At 44.4% G+C, this 16,594-nt stretch overlaps 1 long non-coding RNA gene across 1 annotated transcript in view; it reads left to right on the top strand.

The window, feature by feature from the left end:
• The first annotated feature begins 6,772 nt into the window (after window positions 1-6,772).
• Window positions 6,773-16,594, top strand: part of LOC310843940 — a 70,428-nt gene continuing 60,606 nt past the window's right edge. The window contains exon 1 of the long non-coding RNA XR_014563803.1: window positions 6,773-8,069. This is a non-coding gene — a long non-coding RNA (uncharacterized lncRNA). The remainder of the gene's footprint in view (window positions 8,070-16,594) is intronic.

Raw genomic sequence — 16,594 nt, 5'->3', positions numbered from 1 at the left:
AGCTTAGGTGTGTGCAAGTGCATCTGCTTGCAAATGACTACCTTGTGACCGCTGCCTCTATCTTCCCTCAGTTAGATACTAAACTGCCAGGGGATGGGAACTCCTTTTTTCCTTTAGTGACTCCACAGTGTCAAGTGCCATGCACAGTCATGGTGCAATACACAAACACAACATTTTAAGCTGGGCTTCCCAAATTTATTTGTCCCTCACGCTCAAGAGACTAAAATGACAAGAGAAAACATACATGCCCACAGTCACCATATTATGCTCACATAAGTCTCACAGGGGCCATGACACGTTAGATAGCTTGGAGAAACAGAAATTTCCTGAGTAGGGTACAAGGCTGGCAGAAAAGACTGGGACTCTGCCACAAGGTGGAGCTTCCACCACAATTCTGCAAAGTGGAATGCATTCCAAAAGAGCAAAGTGTCTGCAGCATAGTCCACAGATCTTGCAACAGTTGTGGCTTCTTACCACTTTGTTATGTCATGAGCTTTTGTGCGCACAGTGCGAAGAAGTTTTAAATTCCGGCACTATTTATTCTCTTACAGCTTGTGCAGTCTTCAGGGATGCTTTAATCATAGTGAAGGCCAACCAGGTCCTTCACTTAATGAGCATTTGTGACCTGCTTCAAACTCTGGTTAAGAATCCTGACTAATATGGATGGATACTGGATAAGCAGGGAACCTGGCTTGTTCACTGGGATGTGCCATCATATCCCTTAACCACAGATATGGTGGGAGAAGAAATTCACACTGGTGAGGGTCTGGATGGACGGTATATCTGTGATCTTGCAGCTCTGGGTTCCATTGATGGAAGAAAGGTTGGATATAAATTTAAGAAAATACGTAAAAATATGTAGTGAAGGAAATCAACCCTGAGTGCTCACTGGAAGGACAGATCCTGAAGCTGAGGCTTCAATACTTTGGCCACCTTATGAGAAGAGAAGACTCCCTGGAAAAGACGCTGATGTTGGGAAAGATGGAGGGCACAAGGAGAAGGTGACGACAGAGGACGAGAGGGTTGGATAGTGTTCTCGAAGCTATCAGCATGAGTTTGACCAAACTGCGGGAAGCAGTGGAAGACAGGAGTGCCTGGCGTGCTCTGGTCCATGGGGTCACGAAGAGTCGGACACAACTAAACGACTAAACAACAAGTGAAGGAAACTTATTAGATGGTACTGAATCGGATCTGCAATGAATTCCTCCTACTGCCCTCCCAAAAATGCATTGCTGTTTTTTCTACATACTGTCTGTGTTTTATCTGGAAGGTAGTCTACAGATCTTGGGTTTAGGTTGTGTGGTAGAATGAGGTTGTTTCACATGTATCTCTCATAGTTATGAATTGAGTACAGTAAGTACAATGAAATAGTTATATTTCCTCAGGATTTTTGCTTTTAAGTGATGTATGTACAGGGAAGCATAGTTTCTAGTTGGGCATGAAGTATTGAATACTGGTCATAAAAAGGTGGCGGCACAAGTAATGTTGCTTAAGGCTTTATATGGAGGTATTAATGCAAAAGAGAAAGGATCTCAAACTCAATGCGACCTTGTATCAGTTTCAAGGTTGTCAACATAACTTGCTGTGTTATACAATGTCCATTGTCCTTATAAAACAATAAAAAAGACACCACAAAGATTTCTGCATTATTCTTATTAGCATGGTTATGTTTTGGAATGTAATTAGTTTTTGTGTAACGTTTTCCACGACATTGAAAGAATGGGATGTATTACTCCAATGGTCTCTTTGGTCTTGATTTGAAAAGCACATTATTCTGTTTACAGCTTGTTCCCTTTTAAAGGACATTGATGAATGGCTTTTGTGTACCCACCATAGGCCCATTCAGATTAACGTCTAACTAGGAAATGCCTGTTCAAGTAAAAAAGGACAAAAATCGTCACTTTCATATCAATAAAAAGTAAGGCCAAAAAAATTATATTAAAAGGAAAAACCCTGGAAGCCACAGGCAGTATTGGATAAAAGAGTGAACTTTGTTTTACACCATACTCATTCACGACACACAGCAAATTACAGCAGATGAAAGCTATTTGCCATTAACTGGGTGATGAAAGTTCAGCTCTGACTTTACGGAAAAGTGAAGTCCTGCTGCTGATGGGACACAGGCTTTCTCCAGGCTTCTGCCGCTTGCATGGCAGATGTGCCTACTAGCAAACCGCATGGTACTTCTGCTTCAGTTTTTTCCTGTCCAACCAAGCTATGTTTCCCCTTTTCCCAGCTACATCTGTACTATGGTCTGGGTGCCACATTTTAAGAAGGACATTACCAAACTTGAGTTTATCTGGAAGAGGCTTGCCAGGATTGGGTATGTGTATTGGGTATTGAGGGACGCAGGTGGCGCTGTGGTCTGAACCACTGAGCCTAAGGCTTGCTGATTGGAAGGTCAGCAGTTCGAATCCCCGCAACGGGGTGAGCTCCCGTTGCTTGGTCCCTCCTCCTGCCAACCTAGCAGTTCAAAAGCACGTCAAAGTGCAAGTAGATAAATAGGAACTGCTTCAGTGGGAAGGTAAACAGCGTTTCCGTGCGCTGCTCTGGTTCGCCAGAAGTCATGCTGGCCACATGACCCGGAAGCTGTACGCCAGCTCCCTTGGAGATGAGCGAGATGAGTGCCACAACCCCAGAGTCGGCCACGACTGGACCAAATGGTCAGGGGTCCCTTTACCTTTCTTTTATGTGTGGAGTCCAAAGCAGAACAATGGACTGGGTATGCTTAAACTGGGGAAGAGTAAGGGGAGACATAATAGCAGTTTCCAGGTATCTGAAGGGCTGTCAATCAAAGCACACTGCTACCCTGCAAATAATCCTGAGCTTTAAAAGTGTCCAGGTCAGGCTTGGGCTTCATTGGTCAACTGTCAGCTTGGCCTTGCCTATCAGGCCCTTATCTGTCTAGACTGTAATAATTCCAATGCCAGCTGATCACCATTAGGTTTCAGTACCAGTTTCATGTCTCCCACTCCAGCTGACTCTAAGGCTGCCTATGAGCCAGCATCACAACACCTGTGTTTGAGACCAGGCCTTAAGTGCACATCACAACAAGGACTGGAGCAGATGACAGGCTCATTTTATGCTTCAGATGGAAATTTAAAAGCCTATGTGAGATGGCAACTCTCCCTCATGCTTCAGACAGGCTGGTCACCCCCTCTTTTTGTTCATTTGTTGAAGAGCTGCATTTGCATTTAAGCATTACCAATGACTGCACAAAGTATGCCTTAATGAGAAGCAATAAGAGGAGCATTTAGGAGCAGAGCAGAGCTCTGTATATAGTGCTATAAAGATAACAGCTATTCTTATAGAACTACAGCACCATCCTAACCATGGCTATTCACAAGTGAGTCTTCTTCAATGGGGCTTACTCCCACGCAAGCAAGGTTAGGACTGCAGCCTTTGGGATCTGCCAAATCTACACAACTCTATTATGTTCAGCATTAAGGGATGGGCATTAAAACAGTTAAGGGGCAGAAACGGCTCGAGAGAGTTTGGTAAGGAATAAGTTGCTCCCTTGTTCTCTTTTCCTTTCATAGCTAATGCTTTTGTTTCCAGGACAGGATGCAAGCCTTTCCACCTTCTATTACAACCTGCTGTTGCATCAGTCTTAAACAATAGGCTTTAAAAGGCGTAACCTCTCATTCCTAACGGTTCTAACTGTCAAACACACAGAGAGAGACTGCTTTGACACCAGGCACTGCATATATTTAAAAGCTGGCAACAAATTTGTATTACGCTCCAATTGCCTATCAGGCAGAGGATCCGCATTGTCTATTTCACAGGAACGAAGAGTGATGTTATTTTTGCAAGGCATTTCAGGATTTATGCCAGGAGAACCGTCATCAGTAAGATAACGTATATAAGCAGCCTCAAAAGCAGCCAGTGTTCAAGGCCATCAACACCAAAGCTATGAGCACATTGTTGGCTTACAACACAGCTAGGTTGTTCTTTTTCTCAATTTGGATCAAAGCTGGTTTGGGGAGAAATGCATCAAAGCACAGTGTTCCATAAGAAACGACAGGATAGGTGTGGATCGCGGCTAATATCACGTGTACACCAATTCCCAAACTGAGAGCACTAGGATGCAGAGTAAACAGGGTTGTGTACACAGCCCAAAACACTATGAGTGCCACTTGCAGCTGCTCAAACTTCTGCCTGTTTGATTTACTCATCATTTACCATGCCTTTTGCACTTGTGTTTAACTCTGAAATACAGGTTGAGCCAGAAGTCTAGGACTAGAACTCTAGACTTAGTGGTCACATGTCCTCAGCAGTGTGTAGCTAGTCGCTTGGGTGCCTGGTGTGGGGGCGTGTCCTGCAGCTGGGGGCGGGATGAGCCGCCTATGGGGGTGGGTTGAGCCTCTCCGATGCTTAGAGCCTTTCCTCGGCCTCCCCCTAAGCTATAGGGTGGCTGAGGGAGAGGCAGTAGGCAAACGCAAGTCCCACACTGCCGTTTCAGGCAGCACAGAACCTGGAGGCACCTAAGTCACCGCGTCACTCCTAAAAAGTTTTGTGAGCCCAATTTTTTAAATAGCTCATTTTGTCACCCCCTCTCAGTGATAACACCTGGGGTGGACCACACACCCCTTCCCCCGCCACAGCCAGTCCTGCCCCAACCTTCAGTTGCTTCACATCTTGTGGCGGATGGGGTGGGGTGCTCCTGCTAATTTTATTGAGTGAGGCCTTGGACTTCTTCCCCAAAGCTCTTGTGGTGGAGCTCTAATTACTAGATGAGTGGCAGCATAGCAGGCTGAGCGATCCTAAGACTTCAATATGCTGGGGAGAGAGAAATGCATCACTGCTACACTGACAGCCTATCAGCACAGTTCTGGCACAGTGTGTGTCACCGTAGCACATTCTGGGTTTCTCCCAAGATCGTGCCAAGGAGAATGTTCCATCGGTGCAAAGATTTCTCCCTGCTCAACAGAATGTTTTTCCTCTCCCCTCCCCTTGATGCCACAGAAGATCCTATGGCAGGAATGGAATAGAAGGTGTTTTTGTTTTAAATGTGAAAGAAATGAACAGAAAAGTCAATCAGGTTGCTATTATTGTTGGAACTGCAACTGCAGATATCACTGTGGGTGTGACTTCAGGGTTATTTCTGTTAGTTACACTTACAGTCAACTAGCTGGGGGGGCGGGGCAGATGGAAGTGTTGCTCAGCAAACCATGCAGAGTGGCATGATGCTTGCCAATGTGGCACTGTGCCCTGATTGGCTGTATAGTTCTGAAGTTTTCCTCTGCATGTTTGGTTGAATGCTTCCTTGTTATGTACAAGGCCTGGTGTAAGAAAGACTCCTTGCTCCTTTCTCCCTCAAATTATATTCAGTTTTTGTTCAGGTTCTTCAGTAATATGTAACCAGGATTTATTTTCTTTCTGAACTCAGACTGTGTTATTTGCGAATAATTGTAGGCACACTTACTAGGGAGTAATGCCCAGTGACCACAGTGGAACTTCCAGAGGACACATGTTTGGTTTACTTAACTATTTTCATTGAGAATACAAAGAGAAAGGTGTAAAGCTTGTCTGTTTTGCTGCAATGTTTGAGAAATGTATGATCACGTGGTCAAATTTTCCCCCTGCTTCCTAGCACATTGCATGGAATCTGCTGTATCATGATTGCTAGGTTATAGCTGACAGAATGGCACAGTATGGTGGAGGCGGGGGAATCCAAGCACTTCTATTAATTTACATCTCTTCTTACTGAAATTTCTATTCTCTCGAGTTAGATATTGACACATGCACACTCTCGATCAAAACTGACAGCAGGTTCCACAATCAATTGCAAAGTGACCAGAACACTGAAATAGGTAACACTGCAATCCTAAACATGACTAGTCAAAAGCAATTTCTACTGAATTCAATTAGGCTTACACCCAATGAAGTGGGGTTAGGATTGCAGCCTAAGGCACTATTCCATATTTGGTTTAACTTGTGCATTCTTGTTGCCTAAACAAACCACATCCATATTTAACATCAGCACTGATGCCTACAACTAAAAGCCACAACTATGACCCACTGCATGTACTAAGCTGTGTACAAACAAGAATAGACAGTCATTGCTCTCAGCAGTATGTTCTCCCAGAATAAAAGTGACAGAGAACACAAATTCACCAGGAATCTCTCCTATACAGTTCCCAGTTGAAATAAAAGTGGGGTGGAGGGTAGTTGTGTAGTAATGTAGATGTGTGTTTGAGCTCAAAGAGATTGTTGCTGACTGGTCTCCTGCATAAAGTAGGTTAAAAGTTATTTAGTGTGTTCAGTCATATATTTTAAAACATTTATAGCCATAGATGTACTAATATTCATTAATTTAATGAGAGTACTTTTAGCCTGCACTTCATCATATGATTCCAGAGGGGGTACATGCAATTAAAAACACGAAGAACTGTTCCAGTGCATCAAAAAGAGCTGGTAAAAACAAAACAAACTCAATATCAATGCAAAACATTATTATAATTACAGGGGGGGGGACCTACAGCGCACACAAATAACCAAGAAACGGTAAACAAATGGGTACGTCTTTACCTGACACTAAAACCAAAATATTCCCTTTTCTACTGTATTACCAAGAGCTGGCTGACTCAATCTACAAAAGAAAATTGGCTTCACTTAACACTCCTACTTACAATGTATTTCATGCTAATTGCATACAGTGTATGACACGATGCACATATATGCTGTGGGTTATGCCAAAATATTATTTGTCAGGCATGCATTATGTTATTCCTGAAACAAGTTTTCAATCACAGTTTTAAGGTAGCAGAAATTCTACTTTCTAGTAGAAAGCAATATTATAGAGTACTGGATAGAAACAAAGCACTTTTAAAAATGAAATGCAACGAAGTTATTTAAAATCCTTTCCTTTGCAATGTAGCGAGAAGCTGGACCATATTACCCATGTATTCCAGACAGCTCCTCTCTTATTAACCTTTTGAAATGGCAGTCCAAAAGCACAGCCTCCATTCTGCATTGCACAGTGAAAAGACCCCCTTTTCCGATTTGTACTATCGTTTCCTAAGACGGAAACCCGTCCATATGGGGCATCTGACGTTAGGAGCTTGGAAAAACGGGCTTCAAAAGTAAGCAGACAATGTTAGGTCACTTTTTTTCACATTTCTGGCTTTTGCAAATTGGAGGGCTCTTTTCATCTTCCATTTCAAGGGAGACAGTTGTGGCTTGTTGCTTTGTTTAAACCACATGAATAAGTCCCATCCTCCGCAAAGGAAAAACCAGACCACTCAGACAATTTCCCAAAACAAAGTGCATACAATCCTTTCCTGCAAACCAGAACATTGTTCTTGAACAGGCAACCTTCCGCTGTGATCCACTTCAGCCTAGCTCTAAATACCAATGCTGAAAAAGCTACCTTTTCTAACAAGCCCTTCTGCTCTCTGCCTACCTTTTTGGAGCTTACCTTCCACGCGATGGAGGGGCAGGCTGCCAAGGTGAAGGTAACTTTCTCTGTCACCACATTGAATGTGACGCGAAACATGACGGCTCATACTCATGTGGTCCCGAGGCCCAGGTCAGGGGAAAAAGACAGCAACACTTGTCTCCCCTGCTCAAGAGAAGGCTGGCTGTGCACTTGTGCCACACTGCACTCACGCATTCGGCAACCCCTTAACCTATTGATCGAAGCAGGAGCCTCAGAGTGCTGTGTAGGCCCCACTATTCCCCAGCAGCCTTTCTTCGCGTGTGTGTGTGTGTGTGTGTGTGTGTGTCTGTGTGTGTGAACTAATCAGATTAGCTGGTTTTACCAGTCTGAGTGGAGACTAACAGGTTAGCCAAACAGTTTGCATGGGGGAAGGGAGGAGAGATCCGAGCACAGAAATCAAACTGGTGCATTTATTAAAGCAGGGGAAAACAGACCTCCTTTGAGAATCGCTCCTTTGTCTCTCCTCTCAGTGTTGACACAGAGCCATGACATGCATTGTACATTTACACATGCTCTGTGGGGAGCTGGGCTTCTCTATGGGCCTTGTCTCAAAATCTGAGCGGCTGCTCAGCGCTACCAAAGTCTACTGAGGGGTGACCTTTTTTCTCATGGGATCTGGCTCTTGAAGGTAGGGAAGGGCACCTGTCAATTTGGGTTTCTCTTATGTTTCTCATTTTCCCAGTCTTGAGTTCTCTACATTTCCACTTCAGTTTGTGATTTATTTATTTTTAAAAGGCCTCATGAGAATCCAGTGAATTCCTCCTAATGTTTACTTGCAATTCTGCCTAATATACACATTTTAGCAAAGTGATTTCCTCTAATATAATGCATTTTAATGTTATTTTCACTATAATAAGCATGTTTGTTTGTTTACATCCATACTCCAGCTTTTGTCCAAGGAGCTCAGGGAAATGTACACATTTTCATCCCCTCTTCATTTTATACTCACAACTATCCTGTGAGGTAGGTTAGACTGAAAGATAGTGACTGGCCCAAGGTCACCCAGTGGGTTTCTTAGTTGTATGGTGATTTGGACCATGGTCTGCTAGGTTCTACTCCAGGACTGTAACCACTACGACATACAGGGCCTTACACACACTTCACCCCAGCATATTCAGGTTTGTACACTACTTGGTTGGAGAATAGCATTGCAAAACTCAGAGAAGTGTGAATTTCAAAGGATGGCTGCATTTCAGTTCAAGAACCGTTTTGGAAAGTGTGAATTAGGTAGGTTCACCTTTGAATGTGAACCAGATGAAATTTCTTTCCCTTCCCTCCTTACTTGTGACCTTTAATCCTGGACCTTGGGCACTTGCACAAATAAATCTGTGTTAATATAGTGAGAATGAAAAACTCTCTCTGCAGTAATATTGGTAATGCCATGTGATCAGTTCTGTTCAGTGCTACACAGCATTATTCACAGTTGGTAAAAATGTACATGAGAATATCTAACTGACACTCACTCCAGACATTGGCCCCCTCACATATCATTCGTGGAAAACTTACAATCATTCCTTAGGGAACGTGTTAGAATATAATTATACTGAAAACAACATGCATTTTGCCCAAGTAGTTAATCTAGTCAGACAATTACTTTTAAACATGCATTGTGTTGTGGACCATTAATCTGGTTTCCATTATTCTTTTTAAACCAACACATCTACTTTCATTAGGGATGTGGCTAAGAGACTTAGTAAGGAAAAAGAAATTATTTGGTTCTAATCTCACCTCTGTCACGTGGGCCTTTTTGGCTGAAGAGCACAGAATTATTTTTTTAAATTAACTTTAATAATGATCTCACTAAGTGCCCTTTGTCAAGCCACCACCCTCTCAGCTTCAGTCCTCTTAATCTATAGCATAGGGATAATAATACTAATTAACAATATCCAAGTTGCAGTGAGGATTACAAAATACTGCATGTAATATTTAAATACCCCAAAGCCCTGGATAAATGCGAAGGATTATTATTTTTCAATGGCTTTCAAATTATATCCATATTATATTATTAATGCACATGTCTTCCCTTAAATAATCCTTGGAACTACTGTTTTACCCCTTGAGGAGCTACAATTCCCAACACCCTCAAACTACAGTTCCAAGGATTCTTTAGAGGAAGCCATGTGCTCTAAATGGGCTACCTTCCCAGGTTGACGAGCCCCACCTGCCCCTCACTTTCCTCTACAGAATGTGCAGAAACCCACTATTGGTCTTGTTCACTCAATCCACCAGTGCTTCCAAAACAGAGGAGGGTACAGGACAAGTTGTAGCCTCGGCAGAGTCCAAGGGCCAGATAGAGGGGCTTGGAGGGCCACATTTGGCTCCCAGGCCTGGGGTTCTGCGGCCCTGTTTAAGAGAGCTGCAGGTTACTATTTTATTATGCATCTTATTTAGCAAGCCTGTAGTTCACAGAAGGCACCAACTCTCTCATCATCCTCTCCTTACTCTTTGCCTTCTATGCTCACCTGTCCTACTCTATTCCTCTGAAGATGGTATAATAAGGCTCTCCGGCTGTTTCCAGCCTTGTGAGGAGTCCACCTGTCAGGTTTTCTGGGCTGCCTGCAAGGGAGATTTTCCTTGCTGCATCTCCCAGCACGCTGGAACCGAAATAGCAGCTGAACACCCTGGGATGCCACAGTAATAGCTGAATGTGTCTTGCTGAATATCCTTTGCCCATCCGTATGGATTAAGCTACGCTGTTTTTGTCATTGCATGTTTAAGTACGGCTCCCAAAGTCTCCCTCCCTCAAGCAGTTTAATCTTTGAGAAATCAATTTGGATTAGCACAGAAATGTAGAGCAAGGTTACCAAGTAGGGGAAACCCACTAACCCAATTTCAAGCAAATTTTCAGAAATAACATAAGATACAAGGAGCAAGGCAATCCCTGAAGGGAAAGCTGAATGTCATAGGTTGCAGCCAGATCTCCCATGTATAAAGCTTCCTTTTCTTGAGTCATTTCCTTATCATCTTTCTAACCAGTGGTTAGATTGTTGGGCTAGGACCTGGGAGACCAGAGTTCAAAACCCTGCTCAGCAATGAAGTGTACAGGGTGACCTTGGACCAGTCACCATCTCTCAGCCTAACTTACCTCACTGTGTTGTTGTGAGGGTAGAATGGATAGGCAGGTTGGGAGGGTAGAATGGATGAGCTCCTTGAAGAAAAGGTAGGATAGAAACATAATACATAATTAAATAAACATTCATCAGTTGAGGGACTAACAGGAAGTGCTGTGTACAGTCTACAGAAAGTCAATGCCATGCAACTGATCTGCTCCTCTTTAAGGTATGCTGCCTGGGGCTGATGAGATCAGTAGCCCAAAACAACTGGAGGGCACAGGTTGGCAAAGGCAGGACTAGAGGTTCCAAAAAGATTGCAAATAGGTGTGGTGGAAGAGGGCGGCCCTGCTTCATTCCTTTTCGCAGTGCCACCACTGGTCGCCAGTTCAAATAGTTAGCACTCACCACTGCTTCCGATTACTTGTAAAGGTATGGCTCTACAGTTATTTGTATATTTCCCAAACCCATTTTTTCTCCAGGAAGTCTTGTTAGGAACCCTCATTTCAATTTATAAAACTTTTATTTTTTATGTCAAGTGCAAGAATTCACAGGATGCTGCTATTATTATTATTATTATTATTAATAATAATAATAATAATAATATCATCATCATCCCCCTGAGGGGACTCAAGGCAGTTTACAGATAAAAACAGGAACAGCTAAAAACGTAGAATAACTAATCATTAAAATGCAATTAAACATGGATAGAATAAAAACTATATACATATATAAAATCATGGTACCTTCCCGGTATTGTTGGACTCTCGCTCCTATCAGCCACAACCAGGTGAGAAGAGTTGTAGTCCAGCAACATCTGGAAGATGACAGGTCACGAACCTCTGCACTAATGCAATCACCCTGTTTGACTCAACCACCCTCTGTTCTTTCCAGGCTTGGGCATCACCATTAATCCTGAAACCTTCCACAAATCTGGAGGTACCCCTAAAGCCAGCATGCTTTTCAAGAAGTTTATTAGGTAAAGGATCGGCAGGTCTCTCTCTCCCTCTCTAATAGAAATCCCCCACAAAACCATCTGGCCTCACAGATTCCTAATTCTTGAGCTTTTTAATCACCTGAGATACCTCCTCCATGGAGCCTTCTTTGCTCAAAAGAAGTCTGTGCTACACTGTGATCTGACAGACTCCCACTCTATTTAGCTGTCGCTCAACAGCTTCAGCTACAGGCTTATCTGTAGCACATAAAGAGATACAGCAGACGGCAAATCAATGGCAGATGTCTTTTGTCTATAGATATGGTTCCCCATTTCATTCCTAATGCAGGTTATTTTGGCCTTATTCATGTCATCTGACATGTGGCCACTTCACCCTTCAGCACATGTGCACTTATGCTCACAGTAAAGGTAAAGGTAAAGGTACCCCTGCCCGTACGGGCCAGTCTTGCCAGACTCTGGGGTTGTGCGCCCATCTCACTCAAGAGGCCAGGAGCCAGCGCTGTCCGAAGACACTTCCGGGTCACATGGCCAGCGTGACATCGCTGCTCTGGCGAGCCAGAGCCGCACACGGAAACGCCGTTTACCTTCCCGCTGGTAAGCGGTCCCTATTTATCTACTTGCACCCGAGGGTGCTTTCGAACTGCTAGGTTGGCAGGCGCTGGGACCGAGCAACGGGAGCGCACCCCGCCACAGGGATTCGAACCGCCGACCTTTCGATCGGCAAGCCCTAGGTGCTGAGGCTTTTACCCACAGCGCCACCCGCGTCCCTCTATGCTCACAGAATTCACAGCATATTGTGCCAAACTAGTGTCTGAAATGTTGTCATGTTAACACAGTTTGGGAAGGGCGGGGCAGGACGGGGGATATTCCATGCAAACCACAGGAAACTTACAGTGCATAAGTCAGGTGATTTTCCGAGACTGGAAACAATTTTTTTCTAGAACCAATATGAGCCCTAAACTTCCACAAGATTTCAAGAAGCAGATTTTTCATCGAGGGGGGAAATTCCACAAAATGCAAAACTGGTAAGGAAACGTTGGGAAGATGGAATAAAGTGATGTTTGAGTGCAGCTGTTGTGTAAGACAGCTTCATACGTTTATATACTTTGAGAGATAACATAAAGAAAATTCAAGTCTGAATTGCTAGAATCAATACTCTACTGTGATCAAATCCTGCTGTAACTCCAAAGCATAAAGGTAAAGGTAAAGGTACCCCTGCCCGTACGGGCCAGTCTTGACAGACTCTGGGGTTGTGCGCCCATCTCACTTAAGAGGCCAGGGGCCAGCGCTGTCCGGAGACACTTCCGGGTCACGTGGCCAGCGTGACATCGCTGCTCTGGCGAGCCAGAGCCGCACACGGAAACGCCGTTTACCTTCCCGCTGGTAAGCGGGCCCTATTTATCTACTTGCACCCGGAGGTGCTTTCGAACTGCTAGGTTGGCAGGCGCTGGGACCGAGCAGCGGGAGCGCACCCCACTGCAGGGATTCGAACCGCCGACCTTTCGATCGGCAAGTCCTAGGCGCTGAGGCTTTAACCCACAGCACCACCTGCATCCCAACTTTAATTGACCAGCTTTTGCTGGTTTAGGGTTATTAACTCCAAAGCATACATAACCCTAAACCAGCAAAAGCTGGTCAATTAAAGTTATTACTTTATCTCCTTAGTATAGTCTCTGAGATCAACAAAGCAGCTACTTCCTCTACCAACCCAACCAACTGTTCTGCACTCAGGAGGCCAGTCAGATTCTCAGATAATGTTCTGATTAATTACATTCTTGAGTGTGCAGTCCTAACTCTCTGAAATCAACAGATGTAGCACCACCATTTGATTTAGGTAGATAAAGACTTCAGCAGTGAGCTGTTACTTTTCATATACCTGAAAAGCTGTTACTTTTCATATACATTTCAACTGCTAAATGTGTGGTAGGGATGGAAGCTTTAAAACAAAATCATGGTGGCCTATGGTTGGAAACTCCTAAGCACTAGAAGGGAAATACTGAATGAGCCTCCTAAAGCAATAGTCATGGCACTTGGGAGCATTTCATCCTAAAAGGCTTTGTTAACATCTTTTCCTTTGAAAGTTACAGTTTCTTTCCTACTGTTGCATCTATTGCCCACCTATTGTCCGCCCCAAGACAGCAGGAAGCTGACTTCAAAAAGTAAAGGTAAAGGTAAAGGGACCCCTGACCATTAAGTCCAGTTGCGGACGACTCTGGGGTTGCAGCGTTCCTCTCACTTTACTGGCCGAGGGAGCCGCCGCTTGTCCGCAGACAGCTTCCGGGTCACGTGGCCAGCATGACTAAGCCGCTTCTGGCGAACCAGAGCAGCGCACGGAAACGCCGTTTACCTTCCCACTGGAGTGGTACCTATTTATCTACTTGCACTCTGACGTGCTTTCAAACTGGTAGGTTGGCAGGAGCAGGGACTGAACAACAGGAGGTCACCCCGTCACGGGGATTCGAACCACCGACCTTCTGATCGGCAAACCCTAGGCTCTGTATATTCTCAATAGCAAAAGCATGCCTGTGTGAGTGCAGCGGTTATGCTCATCTGTCATGCTTAGTTTTCAGTGCACTGGAAGAATCAAGGTCATAGTAGCACAGCCAATCTAGTCCCTGGTACAAATGCTTGTAAGTTGACCTGGCAGCCATCTGGTGCAGCCAGTACACATGTTTGCTCTTGCTGGGTTACTCTGTACCGAGAAGGGAATTTCCCACAAGACTGGACAGCTTCCCCACAAGCATTATGAGAGTAACTGAGAAGGATTTTGGAAAAAGAGAACCTCGTCACAGTGATTCAGAAAAGGGTACTCCCTGTTCTCTGTGCCAGCACTTGGGCAGCAAACATCATCATGTCTTTAGGAGCAAGAAGCAAGAGATAAGCATGTGCTACAACCAGCAATTATCCATCACTGTTCGGATGTGGACACCCATCTGACTTCATTCAGCAAAGGTCCTCAGAGCAGGGACCTCGAAGATTCAAAGGTTTGGTAGGTACATCATATGGGAGGTGTGGTCTTCAAGGCCGGCACAGCCATTAGGCAGGGTGAGGCTGCCATCTCAGGCAGCGAGAGGCCCCAAGGCAGTGCTCTCATGGGTGCCCTGCCTGCCCCGCTACCGACAGAGAAGCAGTGCTGGTATCGGTGCTGATTTTGGGTGAGATTGTGACAATTTCCGTCAAGATCTCACTGAAGTCATGCATGACATTTTGTGCAATATTAGTGTGATCTCACCCCAAATCAGCGGCAGGTCAGGACTTCCCATTTTGCCTCAAGCAGTGAAACAGGACACACTGCCCCCGGTGGTCTTCCACGCTTGCCCAAAGCTATTTAAGGCTGACTTCAATCGGGTGTCCTCCAAGTGTTTTGGACTACAACTCCCATCAGCCCCAGTTAGCACAGCTAAGTTGGCGAAGGCTTGCCTAGGGTTTTAAAGCTTAGAACTAGCACTTTAAATTGGGTTCAAAATTTACTTTTCGTTTGCAGATTCAGTGAAACCTATTTAATAAGTAAGCTGCTGGACAATTTTGCTGTACTATACAGTGCAAGTGCCACAGTTCTTATCTATTAACGTATGAAAACAATATACGTGTAATCTGATGCCATCATGATTACTATGAAGCAAACGTTAGAAGCAGAAACGCCACAGCTCAGTGGCAGAGCATCTGTTTTACATGCAGGGGCTCCAAGGTACAATCTCCAGCATCTTCAGGTAGGCCTAAGAATCACTCCTGCTTGAAACTTGGGAAAGATGCTGTTGGTCAGTTTAGAGTCAGATAATACTAAGCTAGCTGGATTAATGGTCTGGCTCAGTATAAGGCAGCATCCTATGTGGCTAAACATATCTCACTCATTTCAAAAGTAAAAGGTAACCATGTGGTCTATAAGTAAAAAACAGCAGCCCCCAAATCCGTATTAGGACAATGCCTCTGTTGTTGTTTAGTTGTTTAGTCGTGTCCAACTCTTCGTGACCCCATGGACCAGAGCACGCCAGGCACTTCTGTCTTCCACTGCCTCCCGTAGTTTGGTCAAAGTGATCCCCTTCATGGATCACTGCCTTGCCATGGCGAAGGAGCTTGAATAACTCAGAGAAGCTATGAACTATGCCAAGCAGGGCACCCAAGATGAACAGGTCATGGTGGAGAGTTTTGACCAAACGTGATCCACCTGAAGGAGGAACCGGCAAGCCACTCCAGTATCCCTGCCAAGAAAACTGCATGGACAAATACAACAGGCATGCCTCTGTTAGGACAACCCAATTATCACGAAGTAGTATGCAATATTTTGAGTTCTCCAGAAGTATTTATCAGGCTAGATGGTAAGCAAAGCAAATTTCAGAGAGGGGAGTTAGCTGATGGTTCGCCGATTTCAGTGGTGCTTACATAGCATTTAGCTCACATTACAGAGCATACTGTCTAGATTTGTGTGATGCATCTCTCTTACTGTACTCCCCTTGCACTCTACCCTCCCTCCACCAGCCTGTCTGAATATGAAAGCCGATCAAAGCCCATATGCTAGGGTTTAACAGCTAAATGAAGTGAGAAAAACCTTCATTTAGCTGAACATGATTTCATCTCAGAAGGCAAAATATTTCTTTCCCCGAGCTTAAAACTAGCAAAAGCTAATTCAACATACATTATGCATTACAATTAAACTTTAGACGAACATTACTATCAGCAAAATGAATTGGGGGAAAATAATTGAATCAGTAAAACTAATAAGGGGGATGGGGAAAACTAACATTAATACAGTCAATTGACTTAGTTGATATACGTCCTGAGCTGAGCCCATAGAAAGAGGAATGAATGGCTTCCCTTTAATTTATTTGTGATCCTCAGTTCAAAAGTGCAGATGGAGTGTAGGAAACTTAGAAGGCAAAGGGTGGGCAAGCAGGGCTGATGAGGGACTCCATCCGTGGTAAAAAAAAAGAAAAAAAAGTTCCATCCCTCCCACAAACTTTTGAAATTGTTGTTGGGCAAGGGAAATCACAAGGGACGCGGGTGGCGCTGTGGATTAAACCACAGAGCCTAGGACTTGCCAATCAGAAGGTCGGCGGTTCGAATCCCCACGATGGGGTGAGCTCCCGCTGTTCGGTCCCTGCTCCTGCCAACCTAGCAGTTCGAAAGCACATCAAAGTACAAGTAGATAAA

The sequence above is a fragment of the Podarcis gaigeae genome (assembly GCF_964106915.1).
Source record: "Podarcis gaigeae genome assembly, chromosome: 4".
In the NCBI taxonomy this organism is placed as follows: domain Eukaryota; kingdom Metazoa; phylum Chordata; class Lepidosauria; order Squamata; family Lacertidae; genus Podarcis; species Podarcis gaigeae.
This window is presented reverse-complemented; position numbering and strand designations above follow the sequence as displayed.